The 26,725-nt window shown below is 35.2% G+C and overlaps 1 long non-coding RNA gene across 1 annotated transcript in view; it reads left to right on the top strand.

Annotated features, from left to right (window-relative positions):
• LOC147916289 (uncharacterized) overlaps nucleotides 1-6,904 on the top strand; it is a 45,039-nt gene extending 38,135 nt beyond the window's left edge. The window contains exons 6-7 of the long non-coding RNA XR_015553106.1: nucleotides 2,870-2,955; nucleotides 6,248-6,904. This is a non-coding gene — a long non-coding RNA (uncharacterized LOC147916289). The remainder of the gene's footprint in view (nucleotides 1-2,869; nucleotides 2,956-6,247) is intronic.
• The last annotated feature ends 19,821 nt before the right edge of the window (nucleotides 6,905-26,725 follow it).

The raw sequence follows: 26,725 nt of genomic DNA, 5'->3' as shown, positions 1-26,725 counted from the left end.
GTCTCCAGTTGTAGTATTATTGAATACTCGTGTTTACTTTCTGAAGCATTTTACTTAGAATAGAAATACAAAACATAGTGCAGGCTTTGTTAAATTTGCCACTTCTCTGATATGTGAAAAGTACTTGAGTTGAGGATAGGATTTCAATGGTACTGAAAAACCTCAGAGGCTCTTCAAGCAAATAAAGACTTTTTGTCATTCTCTCTCTATTAGACTAGCAAATTGAATCAGAACTCTGACAGTTTTAAATTTTCAGATTTTTTTCCCAAGACTACCTTTGCTTTTCCAGCAATTTTATGTTTTCTTATATGAAAGGTATATGTTTGCATTTATGCATATGTATTTGTGAGGATATATGCCTTTAGTACATAGTATACATAATGTGTGTGTGTCTTTATGTTATTAAGGGAAGTAAAATGCCAATGAATCATGTTGAGGGACAAAACAAAAACGCGTTATACCATGACAACCAAATCAAATAGCTCTACATGGACCAATTAAAAATAAAATCCTGTTTTAGAGGGGCTTTTTTGGACACTTGCTTGAGATATGTTTAATTTTTTTTATATTTTATAAATTTTTATTTGATTTTGATTTTTTTTTTCCTTCACATATAAAAACCTCCTTCATTGTGTCCCTTCAGTTAAAAATGCCATAATAATAGTCCAGGCTTATCATTTTTCCTCTTCTACTTTCCATTATTGCTAGCAGCACGACAGCTCGCCTATCACCCAGGGTTACAACCTTGAGTCCATCTTTGATTATCTCTCTTTCTACCTTGCGTCTAGGACCTTTCTGTGTCCTGCCATTTCTTTCTTTTACAATGTTTGAAAAGCTAGCTTCTTCTTTTTTGGTTTCCACCACCAAGACCCCAATCTACTTTCTTTTATTTTCTTTTATTTCTGCTCCAACTATTGCAATCTTCCACATTCTTGCCTCCATATCTTTCTGCTTCCATCTCAACTACTAGGTTGCTATAAAGTCCATGTATCTATTGGCACGTCTAAACCAGAAAGAAAATGGCTTAACTTCAAAATGATTATGTTGAAAGCGAAAGCTACTGTTTGTTGAAGGTACAAACGATCATCAACATTTCAAAAAGTGCATCCCACGGCACTTTTAGTCTCTTGAGATATTACACACATACACACTCACACCACACACTTCTGTGCTCAGATAATTTTGGGAAATGCTACATACAATATCCTCCCTTAAAGAGTCAAATTCACACCAGCTTGCTTAAAGTTATGAGAAGTCCTGTGGGAACACGAATCTTTTTCAGCGTTATTTAAGGCAATGTTTCTTAAATTTACTTGACCACGGAATCACTCCTATGCTAATATTTTTTTTTTAGTGTAATATAAAGAGTGCATTTTGGGAAAAGTCATTCTATGCTATACCTCCATCTGTTTACATTTCAGAGCTTTCTCTTAAAAGGAGAGCAAAGTCTGCAATTGCCTAAAAGTAAAAAAGGTAGAGATTCCAGCAAACTACAACCACCATGTCTGAAACCAAAAGAAAGCTTTGCCTACTAGGAACAGCACTGTTAGTGGCTTATTTCCCCTGGTGGGAGGATTTATACAGATGATTTATACCAGGAGTGGCTAATTTGGAAGCAGTTTTACTGCTGTATTCATGGAAATTTCCCTCAATTATGTTAAATCAAGAAAGGATATTTCCCATCTTCAGGCTTCACTGTCAGTCTTCCTTACATCTTCTTGCAGTCGATATGAAGCAATGAAGACAATAAACAACAAAAAAGGCTTTAGATACCAAAAGCTTAATGCCTTGTTATCTTTTAATATAAATTCATGTCAGTCTGGGACAGTATTTATTATGCATCCTACAGCTCACTGTTTGCTGTATAAGCTTAATGAATTTGCCACTGATCAATCAGTGTACCACAAACTCTTTATGGAGCTTATTGTGTGGGAAGTGTAGCTCTCAGTCACATTATCTGACAAAAGTGTCTATACAAGCAGTCATCCTGAAGTGCTGATTCTGTTATTTGATTTGGGATTAAACAGTCTGTTGCAAGCCATCTGCTTTCCTATGCATGCGTCCTTGAGAGGTTAGATTTCTACTGATATTGCCCCATAACTTTAACTGGTATTTGAAAGATCAGAATTAGCTTTGACATATGCCACTGAAATTGCTGGCCTTATCCTAGAGGACTGTCCACAGACTGACACCAGAGCCAAAATCAGAAAAGAAGTTTGCTTTTCTCACATCGTTGCTGATTAAGAATTCTGCTGCACTTGGCCCAGTGCTGTGAGACCCGAGAGTACTTGTCTGACAAAGTTTTACAACAGTTCATGCTCCTGAGTATATGAAAGTGTGCATTGGCTGTTCAAGCCACGTCTCCTGATGACTCCCAGAGAACACACTCCTCTGGCCTGTGCCTGATGACTCTGCAGAAACTCCTGTGGTTTCTGCCATCTCAGCGAATTCTGCAAATATGCTACTGAAAACGTGCATAGATAGTAAGCACAAGTCTCTGCCTTCATATTCGCAATAGAAAATGGGTGCGGTTCAATTCCAGGTAACCCAATCAAATAAAAACCTTATTTCATTAATAATCTGACTAGTCCAGAAGTGGACTTTGTGGGGGCTTTTAGGCATAGAAATAACTTTATTTTTATTTTTTTTCAAATGTATGTCTGAATGTGTGCTGAAGTGGAGACTTTTGGAAGTTCCCAGGTGTGTACCCCATTAATATTGCTTTGGTTTAGGATCTGAACCCCATTCCTGATTCACTCCAACTGAATGTAAGAAATGACCAAAGGCAAAAGATGAAGGAAGAAGACAATGTGGGCCATAAATTAACTGGTTATTAATATTTACTGTTTCTATTTCTCTATATTTACAGTGTACTGATTTTCTTCCTAAGCCAGAAGGAACTAAAATAAAGGAAATAGGGAATACAGACTAATGAGAATAAATGAATGGATGAAAGTATGAACCAATGAATATTTGAGCACAAATTTTACGTCTGGTGCTGTACTAGGCACTAGCATAAAAGGGTGACCAATCTGAGTGTGATCTGAGATTAGGGCAAATGCCCACAAGTAAGCAAGGAATTATATTCTGGAAAATGCAGAGATTAGGAAGGTACAGTGTTCTACAGGAACTCACGAGAAAGATCCTTAACTCATTCTTGGAAAATCCTGTACAGTTTAGAAGACTTGTAAGTAAAGGAATGAGAGAAACGTTGTAAAGAGAAGATGAGACATTTGTGATCACAATGACCTTAGTTATGGGATTGAGAATTTATGAAATAAATATTTTGCAGAACAGTCCTTCTGTAGTTTTCAAAAAAGTGTAATAGAAAGTATTGTTAGGCTGCTCAATGGTTTTGATAAGAAGAACCATGAGATAAAAGTCCACTTGAATTTAATTTTAGGGAAAATTAGATTTTCAGTTTTCCTAAAACAGACTCTAATCAACAATGTCCATTTTCCAAGTTATATCAGTGACTAAAAATCTTTAAGACAAACATCTTGCCTGACTAAAGCAGTATTTTTTTTTACCTTTTTTTTTTTTTTTGCTGAGGAAGATTTGCTCTGAGCTAACATCTGTCGCCAATCTTCCTCTTTTTGCTTGAGGAAGACTGTCCCTGAGGTAACATCTATGCCATCTTCCTCTATTTTTTTATGTGGGACACCACCACAGCATGGCATAAGGAGCAGTGTGTACGTCTGCAGCTGGGATCTGAACCCATGGGCCCCAGGTCGCCAAAGCAGAGCACGCAAACTTAACCACTATGCCACCAGGCCAGCCCATAAAGTAATATTTTTAATGCTGATTTTAAGTGCCTTAATGCTGTTACTTTTTAAAGTGGAACCTGTTTTATGATTTTATTTGTTTAAATATATAATTGTACATCTGCACAATTATACATTAATCAAAGCTCTCTCTGAAATAGCAGTGGGATAAATATAAAATTTAGAAATTGGGTCTATGTATTTGTACTGTATAGATTTTTCAGGTCAGATTTGAAATTTATTTTTATATCTACTGTTATCTCTGCCATACTACCTGAAAAACGGGTCAGTTTTATATGTGTACTTCATTCTGAAAACCCATAATACCAAGGAATATTTTATCTTTATTTTTTTATTCTTATTATTTTTTTTGGTGAGGAAGATTTGGCCCTGATTTGGCAACATCTGTTGCCAATCTTCCTCTTTTTGCTTGAGGAAGATTGTCCTGGAGCTAACATCTGTGCCAATCTTCTTTTATTTTGTATGTGGGATGCTGCCACAGCATGGCTTGATGAGCAGTGTGCAGGTCCGTGCTGGGGATCCAAACCCATGAACACTGGGCCGCCAAAGTAGAGTGCACAAACTTAACACTAGGCCACTGGGCTGACCCCAGGAATATTTTTTTTTTTAATATTTATTTGTAAAATATTTCAAACATTCAAAAAAGTAAACAAAGTAATAGCCCTTACTTCCGTGGACACCTCATTTAAATCCAAAAGTTGCTCTTGATTTGCTATATTTGCTTGAGGTATTCTTCTTCAAAAAACAAATTAATAAAACTTTGTGGACATAGTTAAATCCCAACCTTAATTGCTGACCCTGATTCATTCCCAGATTCAACCAGCTGTCTCAAGTTGGTGTGTATTCAATTGTATACTTTTATAACATATATGTATTTTCAAACAATATAAAAAATTGTTCTGGGTGTTTTAAAAATGTACATAAATAGTACCATATGACTCTAAATGCTTTTGGAACTTTTTTTTTCATTTACTATGTTATATTTTGAGATTTATCCATGTTGATGCATTGATTTGCTTTGTTGCAGATTTCAAATTTTCAACTACTGAACTCTATTTATTTACCCACTATTTACCCACTTCCATACTGATAGACAATTAGTTTGTTTCAAATTTCATGCTATTACAGATGAATTGGTAAAAATCCCATTCAGTGCTCCCTTATGAGTGCCTTAGAATTTCTCTATGATGGGAAACAGTAGGTGAAATTTTTTCCTTAGGGTATGTGCACCTACAAATTTCTTTGGTATTTCCACATTGTTTTCCAAAGTAATTGTACCAGTTTGTGCTCCATCAGCACCATATATATTTCCTGTTTCTCTACATCCTCACCAGCCCTTTGGCATTAACAAATTTTTAAAAATAAATGCCAATCTGACAGTTGTGCAATGGTATTTCAATGTGGGTTTAATCTACTTTTCCCTGATTACTACTGAAGCTACACAAATTTTACTTGTTGGCCATATGAGTTACATCCTCAATATGTTACCTGTTGATGTACTTTGCTCATTTTCCCGTTAGAGTATTTGTTTCTTTTTGATTTGTAGGACTTCTCTACATTGTCTATTGTATATATTGCCTAATGTCTCCCGGTCTGTGGCTTAGTGTTCACCGTGGTCACAGTGTCCTTTTTCAGACACAAGTATTTGCTAGATATTCTAATTTTAAAAATGCATTAAAAATGCAACCAATTACATGTTGCTTAAAAGATGCAAAATTAAAATCTAAGGTTAAAGAACGGTAGAAAATAAAGTATGAAAAAAGAGATACTAAATAAACAGTGATCTAAGATGCTGGTGTAGCTATATTAATATGAAACAACGCAATCTTTAATACAGGAAATGTTACTAGAGATAAAAAGAAACATTTCATAATGATGAAAGAACCAATACAACATTATGATATACGTTTTTATACGAATGTGCCTAACAATAAAGTCTCAAAATATATAAAACAAAAATATAGAGAAATAAAAGGAGAAAAAAACAAATCCATGGTTAAAGTCGGAGAATTTAACATGGTGTTTGGCTGGATTTCTTCAGAGACACTTCTATCTCCCTCTCTAGAGCATGGGTAGAAACACCATTTTTCTTATTCAGTGAATAGAATTTTGCCTCTAGTTCTTTTGCAAATGGTATGTCCTTTTAGAGATCCTGGATTTACGCAGAAATCTCAATTCCTTTTGCTCTCCTGGCTCTGGGCCTGTCTTACCTGTCTACGAGGGTATTAAACCTCAACCCCTTGGTATTTATTCGGTCTAATTAACCGTGCCCTGCTCCCCTCTCCCACCTTCAAAGCAGTAGCAACAATAGCTCACATTCTTATGATTTCATTTCTGGCATCTGGGGATTTCACTTTTGTAAGCTCAGCTATCAATTACATTTTATTTTATTTATCCAACATTTGTATACGTTTGTAACATGTAGATGAGGGTTATTAATGTTGTTCTCCAAATACTTACAGATCTTCCCCTTCAAGGCACAAAGGAGGAACATCTTGGCTGAATGCTCTGAGGGTGGGTGCAGTCAAAGGACAAGTTCTGAACGGTGAGTTCTGAGCAGATGTGATGCCCGTTGCTTTTTGGGCCCGGCATTGAATTGCTAGTGGGTGACCTCCTAGAGTTCTTTATTCTGTCTGGCACATCAATTAGCTATGTTCAAAATGGCTACTGCTCTGTCGGCCTGGGTTTCTCCTTAAATACAATGAGCCAGAGACTCCCTGCTGACTTGAGAGGGACACGCAGTACCACTAGGAAATACATCTTTGTTATGATAAGTCACTAAAATTTTGGCATTTTTATTTGTTTGTTATCACAGCACAATTTAGCCTACTGTGTCTGTAGCAGGCAGAATAACGGCTTTGCCAAAATGTCCACACCCTAAACACTGGAATCTGTGAATATATTAGCTTACATGGCAAAGGGGAATTAAGTTGCAGACAGAATTAAGGTACTAATCAGCTGACCTTAAGATAGGGAGATTCTCCTGATTTATGAGGGTACAATGTAATCACAGGGGTCCTTAAAAATGGAAGAGGGAAGCAGTAAAGAAGAACAGATAAAGAGATACAAGCAGGGTCAGGGAGATGTTATGCTGCTGGCTGTGAAGAAGCAGGACCGGGCCAAGAGCCAAGGAATGTGGGCAGTCTCTAGAAGCTGGAAAGAGGAAGGAAAGAGTTTTCCCCTTAGAGCCTCCAGAAGGAATGCAGCTCTGGCAACACCTTGGTTTTAGTTCAGTGACATCAGTGTCAGATTTCTAACCTACAGAACTGTAAGATAAAAAATATCTGCTATTTTAAGCTATCAAGTTTGTGATAATTTGTTACACACCTGTTGAAGACTAATACACCGACCCATACACGTAATCGTATAGTATTGCCCCCAGACACAGGCAAGAGGAGTTATTCTTTAGAGGGATTGACATAGCATGGACACAAACACAAACTTTGTTAAAGAACATATGAGCAGCTCTGTCATTTGAGGTTTGGAGTCATCCCTTGCACAATGCACCTGTAACCCTAACTGACTTCACACTGACCACTAAATGGGCATTGAATACTAGAATTTTAAAGAGTTTTATTTAAAACATATTTAATAAATTTTTAGTAGATTTTCAAAATATGATTTAAAATTGCAGCTTGATTTATATAATTTAGAAATAAAATTATGAAATAAATAATAGTTTGGACTTTTGTCTTTAAGTACTTTGTATATTTTAGAAGAAAAATAATGATTTTTGAAAACAGATGAAAAATAGTATTAATATTTAGTTTTTGACAAAAATAAAATCAATTTCTCTACATTTTGAATATCATTACATTTTATGTCTTAACTCTAAATCATTGCTTTAACTAGAACACAAATGATATGAATATCTTAATTATAATCATGTAATGGGTGATTTTGTAGAAATGACAGCAAGAAAAAGTAGATTTTATGGTATAAATACGTAAAAAATTATGAATTATATATGTGTTCATTTTATTACTCATGTAAACCTTGTTGTTCTTTCAGAAAATGCAGAAAAACTTAACAATACTTTAATTTTGTCATCTTTCATACTTTACTGACTTTCAGTCCTGCAAAAATCATCATTTCATATGTTTTTAAATATGCTTGTCATTTTGGAGGTGCGTTTGTCAAGGCAGGAGGAAAGAACATATTGCAGCCGATAGTTTTGTTCACTCAATTTACGTTTAAATATTTGGATATATGGAATGTGGAGCTGCATTTTTACTCCTATCCCAGACTTACAAATATTAGGGGTGGACCTGCAGTCATGCTATTTTTTGAGGTAATGTGTAAATGGATGAAAAATTAGGATATAGTTGTGCATCATTTTTAATAGCTTTATTAAGATATAATGCACATATTATACAATTCACCAATTCAAAGTGTACAATTCAATTTTTGGTATATTCTCAGGGTCATGTAATTTTCACCACAATCCATTTTAGAACATTTTTATCTCCTAAAAAGAAACCCTGTACAAATTTGCAGTCACTTCCCATCCCCTCCTCCTGCCCAAACTAGGAAAACACTAATCATTTTTCTTGCTAATGTGAACATTTAAACAGTTTAAGTGAAATCATATCTTATGTATCCTTTTGTGATTGGTTTCTTTCTCTTTGTGTAATATTTTGAAGGTTCATCCATGTTGTAGCATGTATTTAAATCTCATTCCTTTTTATTGCTGAATAATATTCCTTTGTATGGATATAACATATTTTATTTGTCTATTCATCAGTTGGGGACATTTGGGTTGTTCCCACTTTTGGCTCTTTTGTACATTATGAACATTCATGCATAAGATTTTGTGTGGACATATGTTTTTATTTCTAGGGGGTATATACCTAGGAGTCAATTGCTGGGTCATATGGTAACTATGTTTAACACTTTGAGGAACTGCCAAACTGTTTTCCAAAGTGGCCTCATCATTTTATATATTTTATCAGCAGTGTAGGAGAGATCCAATTTCTCCATATTCTTGCCAACACTTGCTATGGTTCATCTTTTTTATTATAATGATCCTAGTAGGTGTAAAGTGCTATCTTATTGTGACTTTAATTTGCATTTCCCTGATAGCTAGTAATGTTGAGCATCTTTTCACGTGCCTATTGGCCTTTTTATATCTTCTTTGGATAAATGTCTGTTTAGAGGCTTTGCCCACTTAAAAAGTTGGTTTATTTGTCTTTTTATTATTGACTTGCAAGAGTTAGCGATTTATTTTACAAAGTCCCTTATCAGATATGTGCTTCGCAAACATCTTCTGCAATTTTGTGGGTTGTCTGTTTATCTTCTTGATGGTTTTCTCTGAAGCAAAAAAAAATTAATTTTGATGAAGTCCAATTTATCTATTTTTTCTTTTGTTGCTTGTATTTTTGGCTTATATCTGAAAAATCATTGTTTATCCCAAGGTCATCAATATTGAATCCTATGTTTTCTCCTAAAAGTTTTATAGCTCTGGCTCTTACATTTACATAAGTTCCTGGGTCTATTTTTTGCAGTTTCTAATCTGCTATTCATTCCATACAGTGAATTTTTTATTTCATATATTTTATTTTTAAGCTCTAGAAATCCCATTTGCTTTTTTATAGCTTCCATATCTCTCCTCATGATGTTCATGATTTCCTTTAAATTTTTTATCTTATTTTTTCCCCAAAGCCCCAGCAGACAGTTGTTTGTCATAGTTGCACATCCTTCTAGTTGCTGTACGTGGGACGCGGCCTCAGCACGGCCAGAGAAGCGGTGCATCAGTGCGTGCCTGGGATCCGAACCCAGGCCGCCAGCAGCAGAGTGCACGCACTTAATCGCTAAGCCACGGGGCCGGCCCCATGATTTCCTTTAAAATTATTGAACATCTTTATGAGTCTGTTTCTTTAACTACCCCTCCCCCCCAATTTTGGGTGAATATTTTGCAGCTTTTTTGCATATCTAGGTAATTTTTAATTGGATGTTGGGTATTGTCGGTTACCTTGTTGAGGTACTTGAATGTGTTTTTACTTTTGTTTCTGCAGGTTACTTCAGATTAGCCTGATTCTTTTGAGCCTTGTTCTAAGTTTCTTTAGAAGAGGTCTGGAGTAACCTTTACTCTAGGGCCTATTCCTATGGTGGAGCTCTCCCGAGGTCTCCGTTGAATGTTCTGAGTATTTAACCAGGTCTCTCCACTTTGCCTGGTTGGAATTTGAAAGGCTTCCAGCCTTGCATGACCTCTGGGAATTACTCAGCTTGTAGCTTCAAGTTTCCCTATTAGACCTTCTTTGTGAGACCTCTTGGATTCTCGCCTGACGCATGTGCATCTTAGTATTCAGCCAAGGACTTATGAGGAACCCCGTACAGATTTCTGGAGCTCTTCCCCTGAATAGCGCCCTCCTCTCCAGTACTCTTGCCCTGAAAATTGCAGCTTCTTCTGGTACCGCAAACACCAATCTGTCTTCTCAATTTGGTAAGATCGCTGTGTTCTGTTTGGGTTTTTTCCCCTTGCACCATGTCCTCAGTAGAATGTTGGGACAATTGTAGAGATACCCTTATTTGTTTTCCTTTTTTTTCAGGGATCACAGCCCTAAATTATCTCTTTTCCAATGTTTAGAAATAGCTGGTTCATATATTTTGTTCAGTGGAAAAACAAATTTTGATTTTTGAATTAGGTACCTTATAATCTAAAAAGCCGGCATATCTTTGGGAAGACTAGTGAGTGATCATAGGATGTGACTATAAAGTAGTATTAAAGATGATATTGTTGACATTTCATTGGTATCACGAGGTTTCTATATGAATAAGATATATGGAAGACCATGAATCAAAAGGTCTCATAGAATTTAGAAAATTTATTAAAAAGAACTCTTTTGTAACCATCTAATAAAAACTTACTGTGTTTACACTATACCTTTCACTATACATTTCACAAATTTCACCTCATTTAATACTTTCAGCACTCTTTCAAGGAAGAGATTATGATTAAAATTTTTAGAGATACTGAGTCTTAGGCCCAGAAATATTAAGTATTGTGAGTAAAATTAAACAAAAACTCATTGGGATAAAGATTAATTATGAATCCATGCAAGGATTTCTGATCCAAAGCCCATAATATCCTATCTCTCTCCCATCCCATATTTAAAGTACATCTATTCTTGATTAGGCCAACCCTGGTTGTCTAGTGGTTAAGATTTGGAGCTCTCACTGCTGTGGCCTGGGTACTTTTCCCAGTCAGGGAACAATACCTCCCATCTGTCGGTTGTCATACTGTGGCACCTGCATGTTGTGTGATGCTGGAAGCTTTGCCACTGGTATTTCAAAATACCAGCAGGGTTGCCCATAATGGACAGGTTTCAGCAGAGCTTCCAGACTAAGACAGACTAGGAAGAAGGACCTGGCCACCCACTTCTGGAAAACTGGCCTTGAAAACCCTATGAATAGCAGCTGAGCATTGTCTGATACTGTCAGAAGCATTGTTGGAAGATGAGAGGACGGCACAAAAAGACTGGGCAGGGTTCTGCTCTGCTGTACACAGGGTTGCTAGGAGTCCATATTGACTCGACGGCACTAAGAACAAAAATTCTTAATTAGAACATATTTGATCAACGGATATCACATAAGTATGCCAGTTATAAATGGAACTCATAATGATAGAGAGAAACAAAGAGATCACAACACTTTGGATAAGCAACTTAAAGAGACTGATCTTATCTCTTGATAATGATAGAGGTTTAGTGGACGACTAATGAAGCTGCTTCAGATGCCTTTTGGTAAACTTTGAGCTAATGAATTGTACATGCTCTTCACTAATTAAACAGTTAATTCCCTTAAGAGAAACTTGAAGTAAAAACCCTGGGCTGAAAATTGACAAGGCATAGCCAGTATTATAACTATAGGCCCAAAGTGGGAGGCAGATTTACTGTTATTCAAAGACCTGATTAAATTATCAGTCCTAACTCACACAATAAAAATGATAAAAACACATACAACCTTCTATGTCTTAAAGACGTTAGAAATATATTCTGATTCCCTAATTTTACAGGGGATGCCTCTGAATCCCAGCAGAGTTAATGGCTTATATGGGGCTACACAGCTAGCTTTTGGTTTAGCTGACACTAGAACCAGGACTTAGAACTTGCATCAGTGTTATGTCTTTATGAACTGAGACAGAGTCAATGAAATAAACACAGAAGATAGATACTTAATTGTCTACGTTTCAGATAAAACCGTTAGGAAACAAAACAAAACTGCTGCTTCACTGTCCAAGTTCTCTTTGATTTTGGGAATACACAAAGTTTATGTATATTAAATAAAGAGCAACTGGTATACACCATATATCATTCAATTTCTGGGGAAAATAATGTCCCAGAATATTATATAGATTTGGTTTAAGATTCATTTATACGTGGATGGTGATATTGCTTTGGGAAGTGAGATTTCATTTAGCTTTGAAAGCTGAGAATGATTTAAAGCTGGCATCTCTAAATGGAAGAAAACAAGAGGATGCATTTCCAATAATGGCTCTTCTGGGAAGGGGTAATGCAGCCTCTCTTTTGTATAGAGGCCTAATACCGAAACTCAACACAAGAGCGGGAGGGGCAGGCAGGTAGGGAACAGTTTGAGTTAGAAATACATATTTTATGTATGATGATACTAAGTATAGTTTTTTTTTTTTTAAAGCACTTTCTTTCTGACACTTGCTACGAGAAGTTCCAGGCTCATCTCATATTTCATTGCCACAGTCTTATAATCAGCCATTTCTCCAAGGAATCCTGATTACCTTCTATTGTAGAATAGGATTTAGAGACCAAGTTCTGGGTGATCATTGCTATAGGGTGTCACCACTTCTAGGCCCTCTCAATACACACAGCTAGGAAAAATATAGTAACTTATGTGTACATACATATCTATATGTATTTATGTGTCTATCTATCTATCTATATATCTATCTATCTATCTATCTATCTAATCTACCTATCATCTACCTATTTTTTTTTTTGCAGGGAAAGATTCACCCTGAGCTAACATCTGTTGCCAATCTTCCTCTTTCGTTTTTTTCTTCTCCCCAAAGCCCTAGTGCATTGTTGTATAAAGTCCTTCTAGTTCTTGTATGTGAGCCGCCTCCTCAGCGTTACTGCTGCGAGACGAGTGGTGTGGTTCTGCAACCAGAAAACGAACCCCAGCCTCCAAAGCAGTGAAAGCGTTGAACTTTAACCACTAGACCATCAGAGCTGGCTCTGTATCTATTTTTTTAAATGAACATGAGTTCATACTGATGTCACTGACTGTAATCTAGAACCACAGATTTCAGTCTAACCTTACTGCTAGCTTATTTATAATGTCTTTGACAGTGAGAAACCTGGCTCACATGATCTACAATTTATTTACTTACTTGCTCAACTCTGGTACGTAAATTAGTTTCAGCATTGCTAAGCCATATGCCTGTGAGGATCAAATTTACTAATTAGAGTACTGTGTGTGTGTAAAGTGCTTTTTGTCTTCATGCTTACAGTTTCTAGTCAAACACCATTTTTCAAAAGTAACTTAGGTAATGTCCCATTTCCTTCACCTGCTTCAATGAATTTATTTCCTAAATTGTAATATAGCTATGTTCATTTAGTACAGTTTGTATTCCATCTTGGGATCCACCCAGAATACTGGTTGATTTTATTTAACTTTGCATACAGTAAAGACCACACTTCTGTGGGTTTTGATGAATGCATAGCCATGTGTTCTCCTGCACAGTACCATACAGAAAAAGCCCATCACACTAAAAATTCCAATGTGAGGCCCCTTTGTATTCAACACCTCCCCCACCCTCACCCCTGGCAACCACTGATCTTTTTCTATCTCTGTAATTTTGTCTTTTTTAATAATAACATATAAATGGAATTATACATTATGTAATCTTTTGGGCTTGGCTTCCTTTAGAATAATGCATTGAAGTTTCATCTGTGTTGTTGCGGGAATTAGTAGCTTGTTCCTTGTTTTCTTTATTGCCAAGTAGTATTATGTTGTATAAATTTATCATGGTTTGTTTACCCAGTCACCTATTGAAGGGCATTTTTGTTATGTCCAGTGACTTAGTCTGTTCAGGCTGCTATAACAAAATACCACACAGTGGGTGGCTTATAAACAGTAGAAATTTATTTGTCACAGTTCTGAAGGCTGGAAGTCTGTGATCAGGGAGCCAGCATGGTTGGGTGAGGGCCATCTTCCAGGTCGCAGACTCCTCGTTGTATCCTCATATGGTGGAAGGAGTGAGGGAGATCTCTAGGGCCTCTTTTATAAGGGTACCAATCCTATTCATGAGGGCTCTGCTCTCATGACCTAATCAACTCTCAAGGCCCTACCTCCTAATACTATCACAATGGGCATTAGGATTTCAAAATATAAATTTTGGGGGGGACACAAGCATTTAGACCGTAGCATCAAGCTTTTGGTGGTTATGAATAAAGCTGCTATAAACATTCGTGTACAGATTTTTGTTTGACCCTAAGTTTTCCACTCACTTGGGTAAATACCTAGGAGTGTGGGCAGTGTGGAGCTGGGCCATATGGTAAGTGCATGTTTAACTATAAAAATTGCCAAATTATCTTCCAAAGTGGCCGTACCATGTTGCACTCCCACCAGCAATGAATGAAACTTCCTGTTTTTCTGCATGCTTGCCAAAATGTGGTATTACTTGTTTGCCACTCTAATGGGTATCTCATTGTGGTTTTAGTTTGCATTTTTCAAAGGACAAATGATACCGAACATCTTTTCTTTTATTTCCTATCCATGTATCTTTGGCAAAATATCTGTTCAAATCGTCTTTTGGTGGAGTACCAACTTTATTGAAATATAATTTATATACCATAAAATTCACCCATTTAAAATGTACAATTCACTGTTTTTTGGTATGTATCTCTAGAATTATGAAAATATCTACACAATCAATTTTAGAACATTATCATCATGCCAAAAGGAAACTCTATACCCTTTAGCAGTCATCCCTTCCTCCCTGATTTCTCCTGAACTTTCCAGCCCTAGACAACCTCTAACCTACTTTTTGTCTCAATACATTTGCCTCTTTTGGACATTTCATATAATTAAAATCATATAATATGTGGTCTTTTGCGACTGGCTTCTTTCACTTAGCAAAATGCTTTCAAGATTCATCTATGTTGTAGCACATATCAGTAATTCATTCTTTTTATTGTCAAATAACATTCTATTATATTGATTTATGTTTCCCAAATGGCAAATGATGTTGAGCATCTTTTCCTATGCTTATTGGTCATTTATATATCTTCTTTGGATAAATGTCTATTCAGATCCTTTATGCATTTTTAACACTGGGCTATCTTTTTATTATTGAGTCATGAAGGTTCTTGATTTATTTTATAATGTCCCTTATCAGATATATGATTTGCAAATATTTTCTCCTATTCTATGGGCTGTCTTTTCACTTTCTTGATGGTGTCCATTGAAGCAAAAAAGTTTTGTTTTGATGAATTCCAATTTATCATTTTTACTTTGGTTGCTTGTCCTTTTGGTATCATGTTTAAGAAATCATTGTCTACTCCAGAGACATAATAATTTAGGCCTACGCTTGCTGCTAAATAGTTCATAGTTTTAAATTTATGTGTATGATCCATTTTGAGTTATTTTAGTATATAATGTGAGATGGGGTCCAGAGTCATTCTTTTGCATTGGGCCAGCTATTTTAGTTCTGACTATTTCCCTCACATTGTGAAGCCTCTAATGTCACTCCTTAGGCAGATGCACATTCACCCTGGGATGACAGTGGTTTTAGCAGGGCTCTCTTCAACTGTTTTTTTCCCTAATCACTCAGTTGAACTGTTGCATTTGTTAGTATTATACCCAGCTGTTAAACTCCACTAATTGCAGCTGATTTCTCTATTGTTTCTAGCTATGTCCTAAGACATAAATTCCTCCATAATCTGATCCAAATCTAACTTTTCAGGATTAGATTTTGAGGCCAGTCTTTGAGGTCTTTTCTGACCTCAGGAGGGCTCTTCTTAGCTGCCTCTTTCCTTGGTTCTCTGTGGTAAATTAATGGGTCTGTGGTTTAGCTTGTTGCTCTCAAGAAGCCACCAGCTTCTTGTTAATTGCTTACCACCAAAATATCCATTGTTTTTGAGGTTTGAATTTATCCACCCTCTGTTTGAAATAAGGTCAGTTTCTTAGAGGAGAGCTTTGGAGCTCTCTGTTTTTATGGCCTGCCTCTCCCCCTGGAAAAACTCTCAGAACACTACTCTGTATCAGGGGGCAAGGACAGAGGCAGGCTTCTCTTGGTATGACATCCCTACTTTATGCCCAACATGCTGAGTGGGGCAGTAGCCTCTGGTTTTCTTGCTTTACCTCTCCCAGTGTGGATTCTTCACCCTGTGAGTGTGCTGGAATCACAGTGATCAGGTCCCCAGTGTTCTCAGTCTCTGCCTGAGGTAAGCTATCGCTCTACAAGTGTAGCCTGGATGGAAGAAGGGAACTCCTGACCTATTGGCTGCACTCACTGTGAATTTAGCCTCTGCAACATGAAGTTAGGGCAGATGAGAATCACTGGTGGCCTGTACCTCTTAGGGAGATACTGCCTTGACTGGGACTTGTGGGGAGGAGATCTCTGAGTTTGTAGATGGACATTCCCATGGTGGAATTTCTGCCGTGCTGAGCTGGGAGTGGAAGGAAGAAGTGAGTCATGGTTCATATACCATGGACTCCTACTGGTCTTACCAAGTTTTAGTAGGTTTTCTTGAATAAACATTTCTTCATTTGCCGTATGCCCCTAGCACAATTTCCAGACACTTTAAATGATTGTTTCTCTAAATATTTCACAAGTTATGCTTGTTTCACTGGGGAGTGAGCCCATAGAGCTCTTCACACTATACTAGTGTGTTTGCGCTTCTGTTCAAATTTTTTGCCTATCATTTTAATTGGGTATTCGTTTAATTATTATTGAACTTGAGGAGTCCTTTGTATATTCTAGATAAAAATCCTATATTGTATATGTGATTTGAAGATATTTTTCCCAGTCTGTGGCTTGTCTTTGCATTCTCTTAATAGAGTACGGGTTTCTAATTATGATAATGTTCAATTTATCAAGTATTTTCATGGATCATGATTTTTTTAATCTGAAACTCATAATCTAACTGAAGATCATGCAGTTTCTCCTATTTTTCTTCTAGAAGTTTTATAGTACATTGAGTTAAATTTTTAGTGAGTTGTGGGGATGCATCAATTTATTTTGTTTATGGAGGCCCATTTCTTTCAGTACCATGTGTTGAAAAGATAAGACCTTTGCCTCCATTGTATTACCCTTGTACTTTTTCAAATATCGGTTAACTCTGTCAGTGTGGATCTGTTTATTTCTGGGCTCTTTACTCTGTTCATTGATGTATGTTTCTATCCTTTTTTAATATCATACCATTTTTAATTACTAGTAGGTTTATGGTTAAGTCTTGAAAATGGGTATAGTTCCTGCACATATTTGATTAGTGCTTTTTTTTTGGTGTCATTATACATGGTATTGTTTGATTTCAAATTCTAAATGTTCATTGTTGATATATAGAAATACGATTAACTTTTGTGTACTTGTATACTCAGACCTGGTAAAACATACTAATTAGTTCTAGGAACTTTTTTTGATAGATTTTTCTTGGATTTTCTGTGAGATTTCTAGATTATGTGATTGGTGACATTGGTAGATATGAAGTGAAGGAAAAAGTTTTTGATTTTACATCAGAGGAATAAAAATTTAGGGGCTTATTGGATGTGAAGTGCCCTTTGGGACATTCGTGCTGACGTTTTCCATACACATTGAAGATCTTGGTCTAGAACTCACTAAGGATGTCTGATTTGGAGATAACAGTTTGGGGATTTATCAGCATAGAGTTGCTAACTAAAGTTATGGACATGAATGAGATCAATCCAGAGTGTGTAAAAGGATAAGAAAAAACACCAGAAAGAAATATTTCTGAGGAGCCTAGTAATTGTTTTCATTTTGCCCTTTTATAATATCTATCAACAATCATTTGCATAACTGCTTAAAATTTGAAGATGGACAGTGGAACAGAATTGCTCTCCATTGTCTTTTAGTATCTGCCCCTGGTACTGAGAAGGTATGCAGAAAAGAGCATAGCAGGCCTAAGATTGCTATCCTTAGAAAGGCCTGCTTGCAAGAGTAGCCCGATTGCATTCTGGGAACTTGGATTTGGGAGGATTTCCACCATTTCCTGATAAGAATGCCTCACTGTACCTAAATTGTTTGTACAAACAATGTGGTTTATGCTGAATACCTGCTTTCCTTCTGGGAATCTGGAATTTGGGTACATGCTAGGCACAGAGTGCCTACATGACCAGCCCCCAACAAAAACCCTGGGTGTTGAGTCTCTAATGAGCTTCCCTGGTAGACAACATAGTAAGGGGGAATTAAGTGCATCCTGTGTGACTCCAGTGACGGGACTCTTGGAAGCTTGCTCCTAGTTTCCTCTGGACTTCGCCTCATGAGCCTTTCCCATTGCCCGTTTTCCTTTTTATCTTTTGATATAATAAATCATAGCCAGGAGTCTGACTATGTGGTAAGTCCTGTGAATCTTCCTAGTGAATCATGGACCTTGGGGGGAGGAGGTTTGGGGACCCCTAACAAAGAAAGCTTTTATCAATTAATTACCATTACTTTGTACATGTATACATATATATATTTCCTTCAGTAGCTTTTAGAATTTTCTGCTTATATTTGAGTTCTACAGTTTTGTTATAATGTGCTTGTATATGATTTTTTTCTTAATTGATCTTACCGCTTGATGTACCTTTCCAACTGGAGAGCTTATGGCTTTCTCCATTGCTAGTTATTTCTCTGCCAATATTTCTTCAAATGTTGCCTCTATACCATGCCATTAGGTAGATTCTGGAGCTTCTGTGCTATTTCCATGTTTCTTATCTTCTGTCTCATGTTTTAGTATCTCTTTATCTCTAGGAGCTGTATTCTGAGAGACTTCCTCAGTTCTTCTCCCAATTTGCTAGTTCTTTATTCAATAGTGTCTGATTTACTAATTACCCACATCTATTGACTTTTTTATATGTGGCTATGTTTTTATTTACCAAGACTTTTCCTTGTTTTTTCCTATATCCTTGCTTTTTTTTTGCATAACTTCCTGTTCCTGGTGCATGAGTGCTATTCCTTACTTTATCTATTTGAGGATTACCGTAACTATTTTAAAGTTCCGATGCATCTATTAAGCCATACCTTCAGGTGTAAATTCTCTTCTTTGAAGACAACATTCCTCATACCTTCTGTAATTGTTTTCTGTGAGTTTATGTTCTTTGGGAATTGAGGTAAAGTGGAGGTTTTTCATCCTGAAATATAGAGGCCTTTCTGGCTAGTGTTTTGCTTGTATCTTCTTCTCGGGCTCTGTAGGCTTATTTTGCTTTTAAGCAGGTTGGTACTGTGTGGATACTGTGAATTCAGGCTCAACACCCTCAAAAAGCAGACCTGGGTTTCTGGTTTGTAGGATTTTTCTCCCCATAGTCAAAATTAGCGGCTTGTTCCAGCAGTGACTTCCTTCCCCAATTCGCAGGCAGGAGTGTTTTCTGCAGTCCTGTCTCTCTGGCATGCAAGGAGCCTGTGGCTTTGGCTTCTTTTCTGTAATTGCAATGGAAACCTGAAACGCTGTGGCCTCTACTTAGTCCTAACACGCCATAGCTACTCAGATTAATTTGTTACTTCTGTGAATTCCCATAAGGTTCTGGCACCTGTAAATGTATTTCCCTTTCTTAACTTATTTATATGTTACCAAATATTTTAATTAGTTTTGAGTGGGAGGAGGGATTACAGTGTGTGCTCCATGCTCAATCAACAATTTGGATCCAGAAGTTCAGAATATATGTACTTATAACATAGATCACATAGGGAACTATTTGTTGTCACAAAACATGGTGTATTTAGTGCAAACTTACCAATACACAGAATGAATCTTTATAAACACTAACAGAGATAATAGGTTTAGATTGTTACAATTTTGAATGTGGGTCGTTCAAGATAAAGTTGGTTCCAACCTCTCGTCCAACTCCTCCACCCATATTGCCCTAAATAATACCATAATATTGACAGCATTGGGTTGTCACTTGAAATTGTTTTTTATAGGTGGTTATTTACTTTGGTTGCAGCAGTCTGAGACTTTGCTTTTGCAGATGTTTATAGCTTTGAACTACTTCTACAGCTTTTGTTCATCTCCCCAATATGTGGCTGCACAGGAAGAGCATTTGTTGTAAGATTTTTCTCCTAGTACCATCATTTTTTATGGCTTTTCGCCACTTGGCACATAACACAGGAACTAGTGAATGACCCAATGTTTTAACTGTCAGTCACCATGAACTACTTTATGAAACAGGCTTAACAGCTCATAAAGTGAAAGCAATCCTGTTTACTGCCATCTCTAGATTCATAGATTGTTTGCAGCCTGTTACTGTTCTAGCAACACTTAGAGGCCAAGCACCTAAGGTACTTTATGTATTTCTTGATGTCTCTTAAGAAGGCCTGGTCTTGTGAGCATCCTTGTATTTTTTTCATCTAATATAATAGGATTAGACCTTGGGGTGACTATATCAGAACTACTGACAGCTTTCTACAACATGCTGTGAATGAATATATCTACCATATCTAGAAACTTTTGGAAGAGGAGGAATAGTACCCCAGAAACAGTATTTGAAGATGAATAAATTGATTCACTATTCTTTTTCTTTTTAAGAGTCTATCACTGTAGGTTAATTGACGCTTTCTTTTCTTTGCCTTATTGGCCAGTCAGCACTTTTTTTTTTTTGGTCTTGAATTGCTTTACTCTCTGCTGAAGATAGATGTATATTCTGAAAATAAACTTGAATCTATTAAAGTGGCTAACATATAGTGATGTCCCTGTTTTGTAAATTGAGTTCAGATATAGGCTATCTATCTGTTTGGCAGCAGGAGAGGTAGCTTTTGGTCTGAATTTTACTGTTTGAGATGTTCGAGCTGCCTTCTAAGGTGGCTGGGGGTCAGGGTAGTATCAGAACCACACATTACTGTCTTTACTGAATTTATATGCATGACCTCCTTTCAAGATTGAAGAATCCAATACAAGTGTGCATAAGGCTTTTTTCAACCAGAGAATACTATTTTCACCCCTTTTTTATTGTAAGAGATGTTATCGTCTTTTGATATATACCGATTTTTTAAAAGCTTGAAGAAAAGCTATAAAATTTGAGAGAATATTGTTGATCACAATGTATAAGAAGAGAGTTTAGTTTCAAAATTTGCAAGATAAGAAATTCATGGTTTTCTTCTTGATGTGTAAGATCATTTGGTGAGGTTCCTAATAAAACTCAGCCTGTGGAAATCACCAGCATTAGTATTTAATATTACAGCACCCCTGTGAGGAAGATAAGTATTATTGTCCCTTTCTTATGGAAACAAAGAAGGAAATGACTCCCGTGGCAACACTATCCATAGTAGACATGAGTATTAACGTTGAGAAATGTTCAATTTATGTTCCTAAACTGTAATTGCTACCACATAGGTAAGGCAAAACTGGCTAAGCAACCATATGCGTCAAGGGAACCAGTCACACATAATGTAAATGTTAAATATATATATATTTTTGTTTTATATTTAATTTAAATTTAGCCAGGAATTTCACTCTTTTGAAATTCAGTGACTATTTGGAGTTAATGTATTTCTCATACACCTATATCAATGGAGAGAATTTTCTTTTTATAAACAAAGTCCCTTATGAAAAAAGGAGCTATTTCTCATATAAGGTGGTAACAACTCCATGAGTTTATCCCATAGCAGCTGGACATTTTAAAGGATTAATGGGACTTAAAACTCAGTATTCAATTGATTTCAATTTCCTGTAATTATTCTGTTAAATTTATCTCTAATGAATTCTGTGCCCCAAACATCTTAAGTAAAGTGGCTGACATATGGCGTAGTTACTAAGCGGATCATTGAGGGCACAGATCCAGCTCTGCATAAGCATGTTTCCATTTTCCTTCCCCCCACCCACTTCCTTTCTTCCTTCCTTCCTTTTTCCTTTAAAATTTTTAAAATTAAATTTTGAGTTAGCTGCAAAATCCCTAGCACCCGTTACATGAGAAGTTGACTGTCATTACTCACATAGTGAATGACTCTTGCCAAAATAGTGAAGCAGCTCCACGTAAAGTAACATAAAGAAACTTATTTGTTATTTTAGTAACTTCTACAGTTGGCTAAGATCCATCTAAAAGTGGTTAAATTTTTTTTTCATGTGACTAATAAAAAGGTATCCAACACTTGACTTTTTAAACATTTTTTTAAAGAGTCCATGACTTTTTCCATCAAAAGTCATTGTTACCTTGGTTAGGAAGGGATGGAAATGTCTAGGGCAAATAGAAAGTCTTGTTAACTCTTCTGGCCTATTTTTTAACTGTCCCCATACATATTTAATTAAATAAAATGTGTGAACTTTGTAATACTATTGTGTGAGTGCATGCACACACATATTTATTTAAAACTGCCTAGATAAATCTGTTTATGGGAGAGTACTAATACTATCTTAAGAAGCTTTAAAGAAATAAGGTATCAATAACTCTAAAGCATTTATCTCATTATGTACAAAAGCTGCTCTTAAATATTTACCAGTTTCTACTTGACCTGTCACAAACAATGATTTCTTTCTGAGATTAAAATCCAGACTTTTTAGTAAAATGATAGAAGAGAAAGAACAAATGGCTTTTCTCCCTAAGTGGGACTACCTGGGGTCTTGTTCCTGATGAATGCCATTTTGCATGGCGTATCACCACATTTTAGATTAAAGGCAGTCTCATAATTACCTTTTGTTTATCTTCCTGTTTGTGCTGATATGTATTGTTTGTATGTATACAACTGTATATTTAACATTTCCATGTATATATCTCTGCTTTTGAATGGCAAGATTCTGATGTTAGGAGGTTTCCACCTAACCTGATTTTGGCTTTTTGTCGTAATCTCTATCCAGGAATCTTCAACTCAATTGGTGCTCAATTGATATATTTTTTTTTCCCAATTAAACTTTAACATTGCCCTTGACTAGTGCTGTCATTTCCATTGTCAACATCATCATGTAACTAACATTCATATGCCTCTGTGTTGTGCAGGTTTCTCAGGATTTGCGCATACATTACCTCATTTAATTTTCAAAGCAACCTGGTGAACTAAGCATTTCAAGGATTAATACATTTGGCTGTGTTCCATTGGCTTATCTGGAATGCTGTATTCATGTACCATCTGTGAACAGGGTGAAAACATTCTGCTAAACTGATCAGATCATTGATGTTTTTACTTTTTAATTTTACAATGTATTGTCATGTCAGAAAGTGAAATACACAACTGTTGATGAAACCAAGGAGAATAAAGAATATTATGTAATACTGAGGATTTTCATTTTTCAATATTTGACCATAAATCCTCCAAAAGGAAAATATTTTAAATTAAATACTAGTGTTTATTATAAGCCTATAGAATTATCTCATAGACTTAGATGTTCCAAATTTCTTAACAGAAACTTTTAAATACTAAGAAAAGCCCATTTGGTTTAAACATTGCAAACAATGATTTGCACATGTTAATCATGGCTTCCGGGCCAAATTATATATATATATATATTATTACATATATTATTAGCCATATATTAACTGTACATACATATACCTTTTCACAATAAATAACATTTTATTTAATTTAAATCCTTATATGTAAATTTGAGTTTAATATGCTGTTTCATAAAAATAAATTTATATATGTCGTAGTTTTGTTTTAAAATAACTTCCTATCATTTATATTCTGATTATGAACATAACATCCATAATAATTTTATAAAATACAGAAAACTATAAAAAGTGTTCTATAATTCTAGACATAGAGATAATTACTGTTCATCTTTTCCTCTCATATTCACATGTGTATATATGTATATGTGTACATGTACATAGATCTATATATACATATATATATTTATAAAATAAATAAGACTTTATTTTAATAGATTTTTTAGAGCAGTTTTAGGTTCACAGCAAAATTCAGGAGAAAGTACAGAGATTTCTCCTCTACCCCCTGCCCCCAAACATACACAGCCTCCCCTACTATCAACATCTGGCACCAGAGTGGTACGTTTGTACCAATCAATGAAGCTACATTGACACATCATTATCACCCGAACTCCATAGTTTACGGAGGGTTCACTCTTGAATTTGTACCTTCTATAGGTTTTGACAACTGTGTAATGATATGTATCCACCATTCAGGTGTCCTACAGATTAGTTTCACTGCCCTAAGAGTCCTCTCTGCTCTGCTTATTGATCCCTCTCTCCCCACTGAGCCCCTGGTGACCACTGATCCTTTTACTGTCTTTAGAATTTTTTAGTGTTAATTTTATTTTAAGAAAATACTTTCTTTTATGAACATATTCTGTCATTAAAAAAATTTTAAATATATAATTTTATAAAATTATATAATATAATATTGGATTTTAGTATCATTTCCCTATTTTTTGCCATATAGTATTTAACCATTCTGATATTGTTGGATATTTAAGTAGTCTATTTCTTTTTTTATTGCTATTATAAACAGTTTCTTTATGAAAATTTTTATCCATTAATTTTTGAAAAATATTATAATTTTCTTAGCATGCAGTACAGATTTTGAAGTCCATATTTTCCAATTTCTCAGGGCAAAAAACAAATTCTTCTATGATTCCTCTATTTCTCTCTACCTTGCTTCCATTCTGTTGTCAAATCCTTTCAACTCTAACTACAATCTACACCCAAATTCAACCATTTTTTACCACTTCTATATAAACTATCCTACTTCAACTCACCATCTTCTCTTGTTTGTATAAATTAAATAGAAATAAGCTATGGCACCAATAAACCCTTGCTTCCTTCAAGCTATTCTCAGCATGAAAACTGGAATGATCCTGTTGAAATTAAATTAGATTGTGTCACTGCTGTGCCCTTTTATTTGAAAGGGCAAAGGAGCCAAAATAGCTAAACAAGATAAGAATTAGATTGGAGGAATCATTATGTGATTTTAAAAGTTACAATCACGCTACAGTAATCAGTTGTATTTTATATACTAGAAGAAAACAACTGGAAAATGAAACAAAGAAAAATTCACCTACACTCATGTCAATATCAAATACTGAAGAATAAATTTAGCAAAAATGTGAAGGACCTCTACATTGACAGTGTAGTATTGGTGAAGGAATAGGCATATAAATCAATGGAACAGAATAGAGAGTTCAGAAATATATCCACACAAATATGATCATTTGATTTTTGACAAAGGTGCAAAAGAAATTCAATAGAGAAAAGATAGGCTTTTCAACAAATAGTGTTGGAACAATTGATAATCCATATGCAAAATTATGAATTTCAGTCTAAACCTGTACAAAAGTTAAATCAAAATTATCATAAATCTAAATGTAAAATGCAAAACTTAAAAAAATTAAAAAGAAAATTTTCTTGACCTGGATTTATATGAAGAGTTCTTAGACATGAAAAGCATGATTCATCAACAAAAAATATTATAAATTGGAATTTCATCAAAATTAAAACTATTTTAACTAGTAGATATTTTATCCTGTCACTTTGCTAAATTCACTTAATAGTTCCCATAGTTGTTTTATAGATTCTTTAGGATTTTTTATGTAATCAGTCATGCCCTCTGCAAATGGAGACATTAGTACTTAATTTTTTTTTCCTTAATACTATGGGTAGGATCTCATGAACAATGTTGAACAGAAGTGGTAAGAGTGGGCATCCTTGCCTTTTTTAAATCTTAGTGATAAAGTGTTTAATACATATTACATCATTAAATAAGTAGCAGTTGTAGGGTCTTTTTTGCTTATTTGTTAGTTTGTTTTTGGTAGACAATATTTCTCAAGTTGAAATAGTTTCCTTTCATTCATAGTTTGCTGAGAGTTTGTAAATTTTTATCATGAAGTGTTGAATTTTGTCAAATGATTTGTCTGCATATATTGAAATGATGATTTCTTTATTCCATTATATGGTGAATTAAATTGACAGACTATTTGAATGTTAAATCAACGTTGCATTTTTGGAAATAACACTATTTGGGCATGATGTATTATACTTTTTACATATTTCTGGATTTGATTTGCCAATATTTTCAAGTATTTTTTGCATCTACATTCATTGAGAGATATTGGTCAATAATTTTCTTCTTTTTAGTAATTTTTTGTCAGGTTTTTGTTTTAACTTACACTAGCCTCATAATTTGAGTTGAAAAATGTGCTCTCCTCTGTTTACTGAAAGAGTATGTAAAATTGGTGATATGTCTTCTTTAAATTTGTGATAAAACTCACCAATGAAACCATTTGGGCTTAGAGTTTTCTTCGTGAACAGGTGTTTGATAAGCAACTCAATTTTTAGTAGCTATGCCATCATTCATATATTATATTTCTTCTTATGTCAGCTTTATAAATTGCATTTTTCAAAATATTTATATATCTTTAAGTTTTAAATTTGTTGCACGAATTTATTCAAAATGGTTTTCTATTTTCCTTTTAATGATTTAATCTGAACCTCAAAAATTCTGGCAGGCACATAATAAAACTGGAAATTACAGGCCAACATATATCATGATCATGAATTCAAAAATCTTATAATATATGTTAGCAAACCAAATTCAACAATCTATTGAAACAAAAATATATTAAGACCTGGTTGAGTAAACTCTTGGATGAAAATGTGTTTAACATTAGGAAATGAGTCAATGCAATCCACACATTAACAGGTTAAAGGATTACCATAATCGTAAAAGAAGCATCAATTAAAAAATGAAACACAGCATTCATTTATGATGCAAGCATGTAGCAATCTAGGAATAGAAAAGAACTTCATCAACCTGAGAAAAAGAATTCTATATAAGCATGGAACAACTCAAATTTAAAGGT

This window comes from Ceratotherium simum, chromosome 9 (assembly GCF_057802395.1).
Source record: "Ceratotherium simum simum isolate JZ-2026a chromosome 9, ASM5780239v1, whole genome shotgun sequence".
Classification (NCBI taxonomy): domain Eukaryota; kingdom Metazoa; phylum Chordata; class Mammalia; order Perissodactyla; family Rhinocerotidae; genus Ceratotherium; species Ceratotherium simum.
Note: the sequence above shows the minus strand (reverse complement) of the source record. Positions and strands in the feature narration are given on the sequence as shown.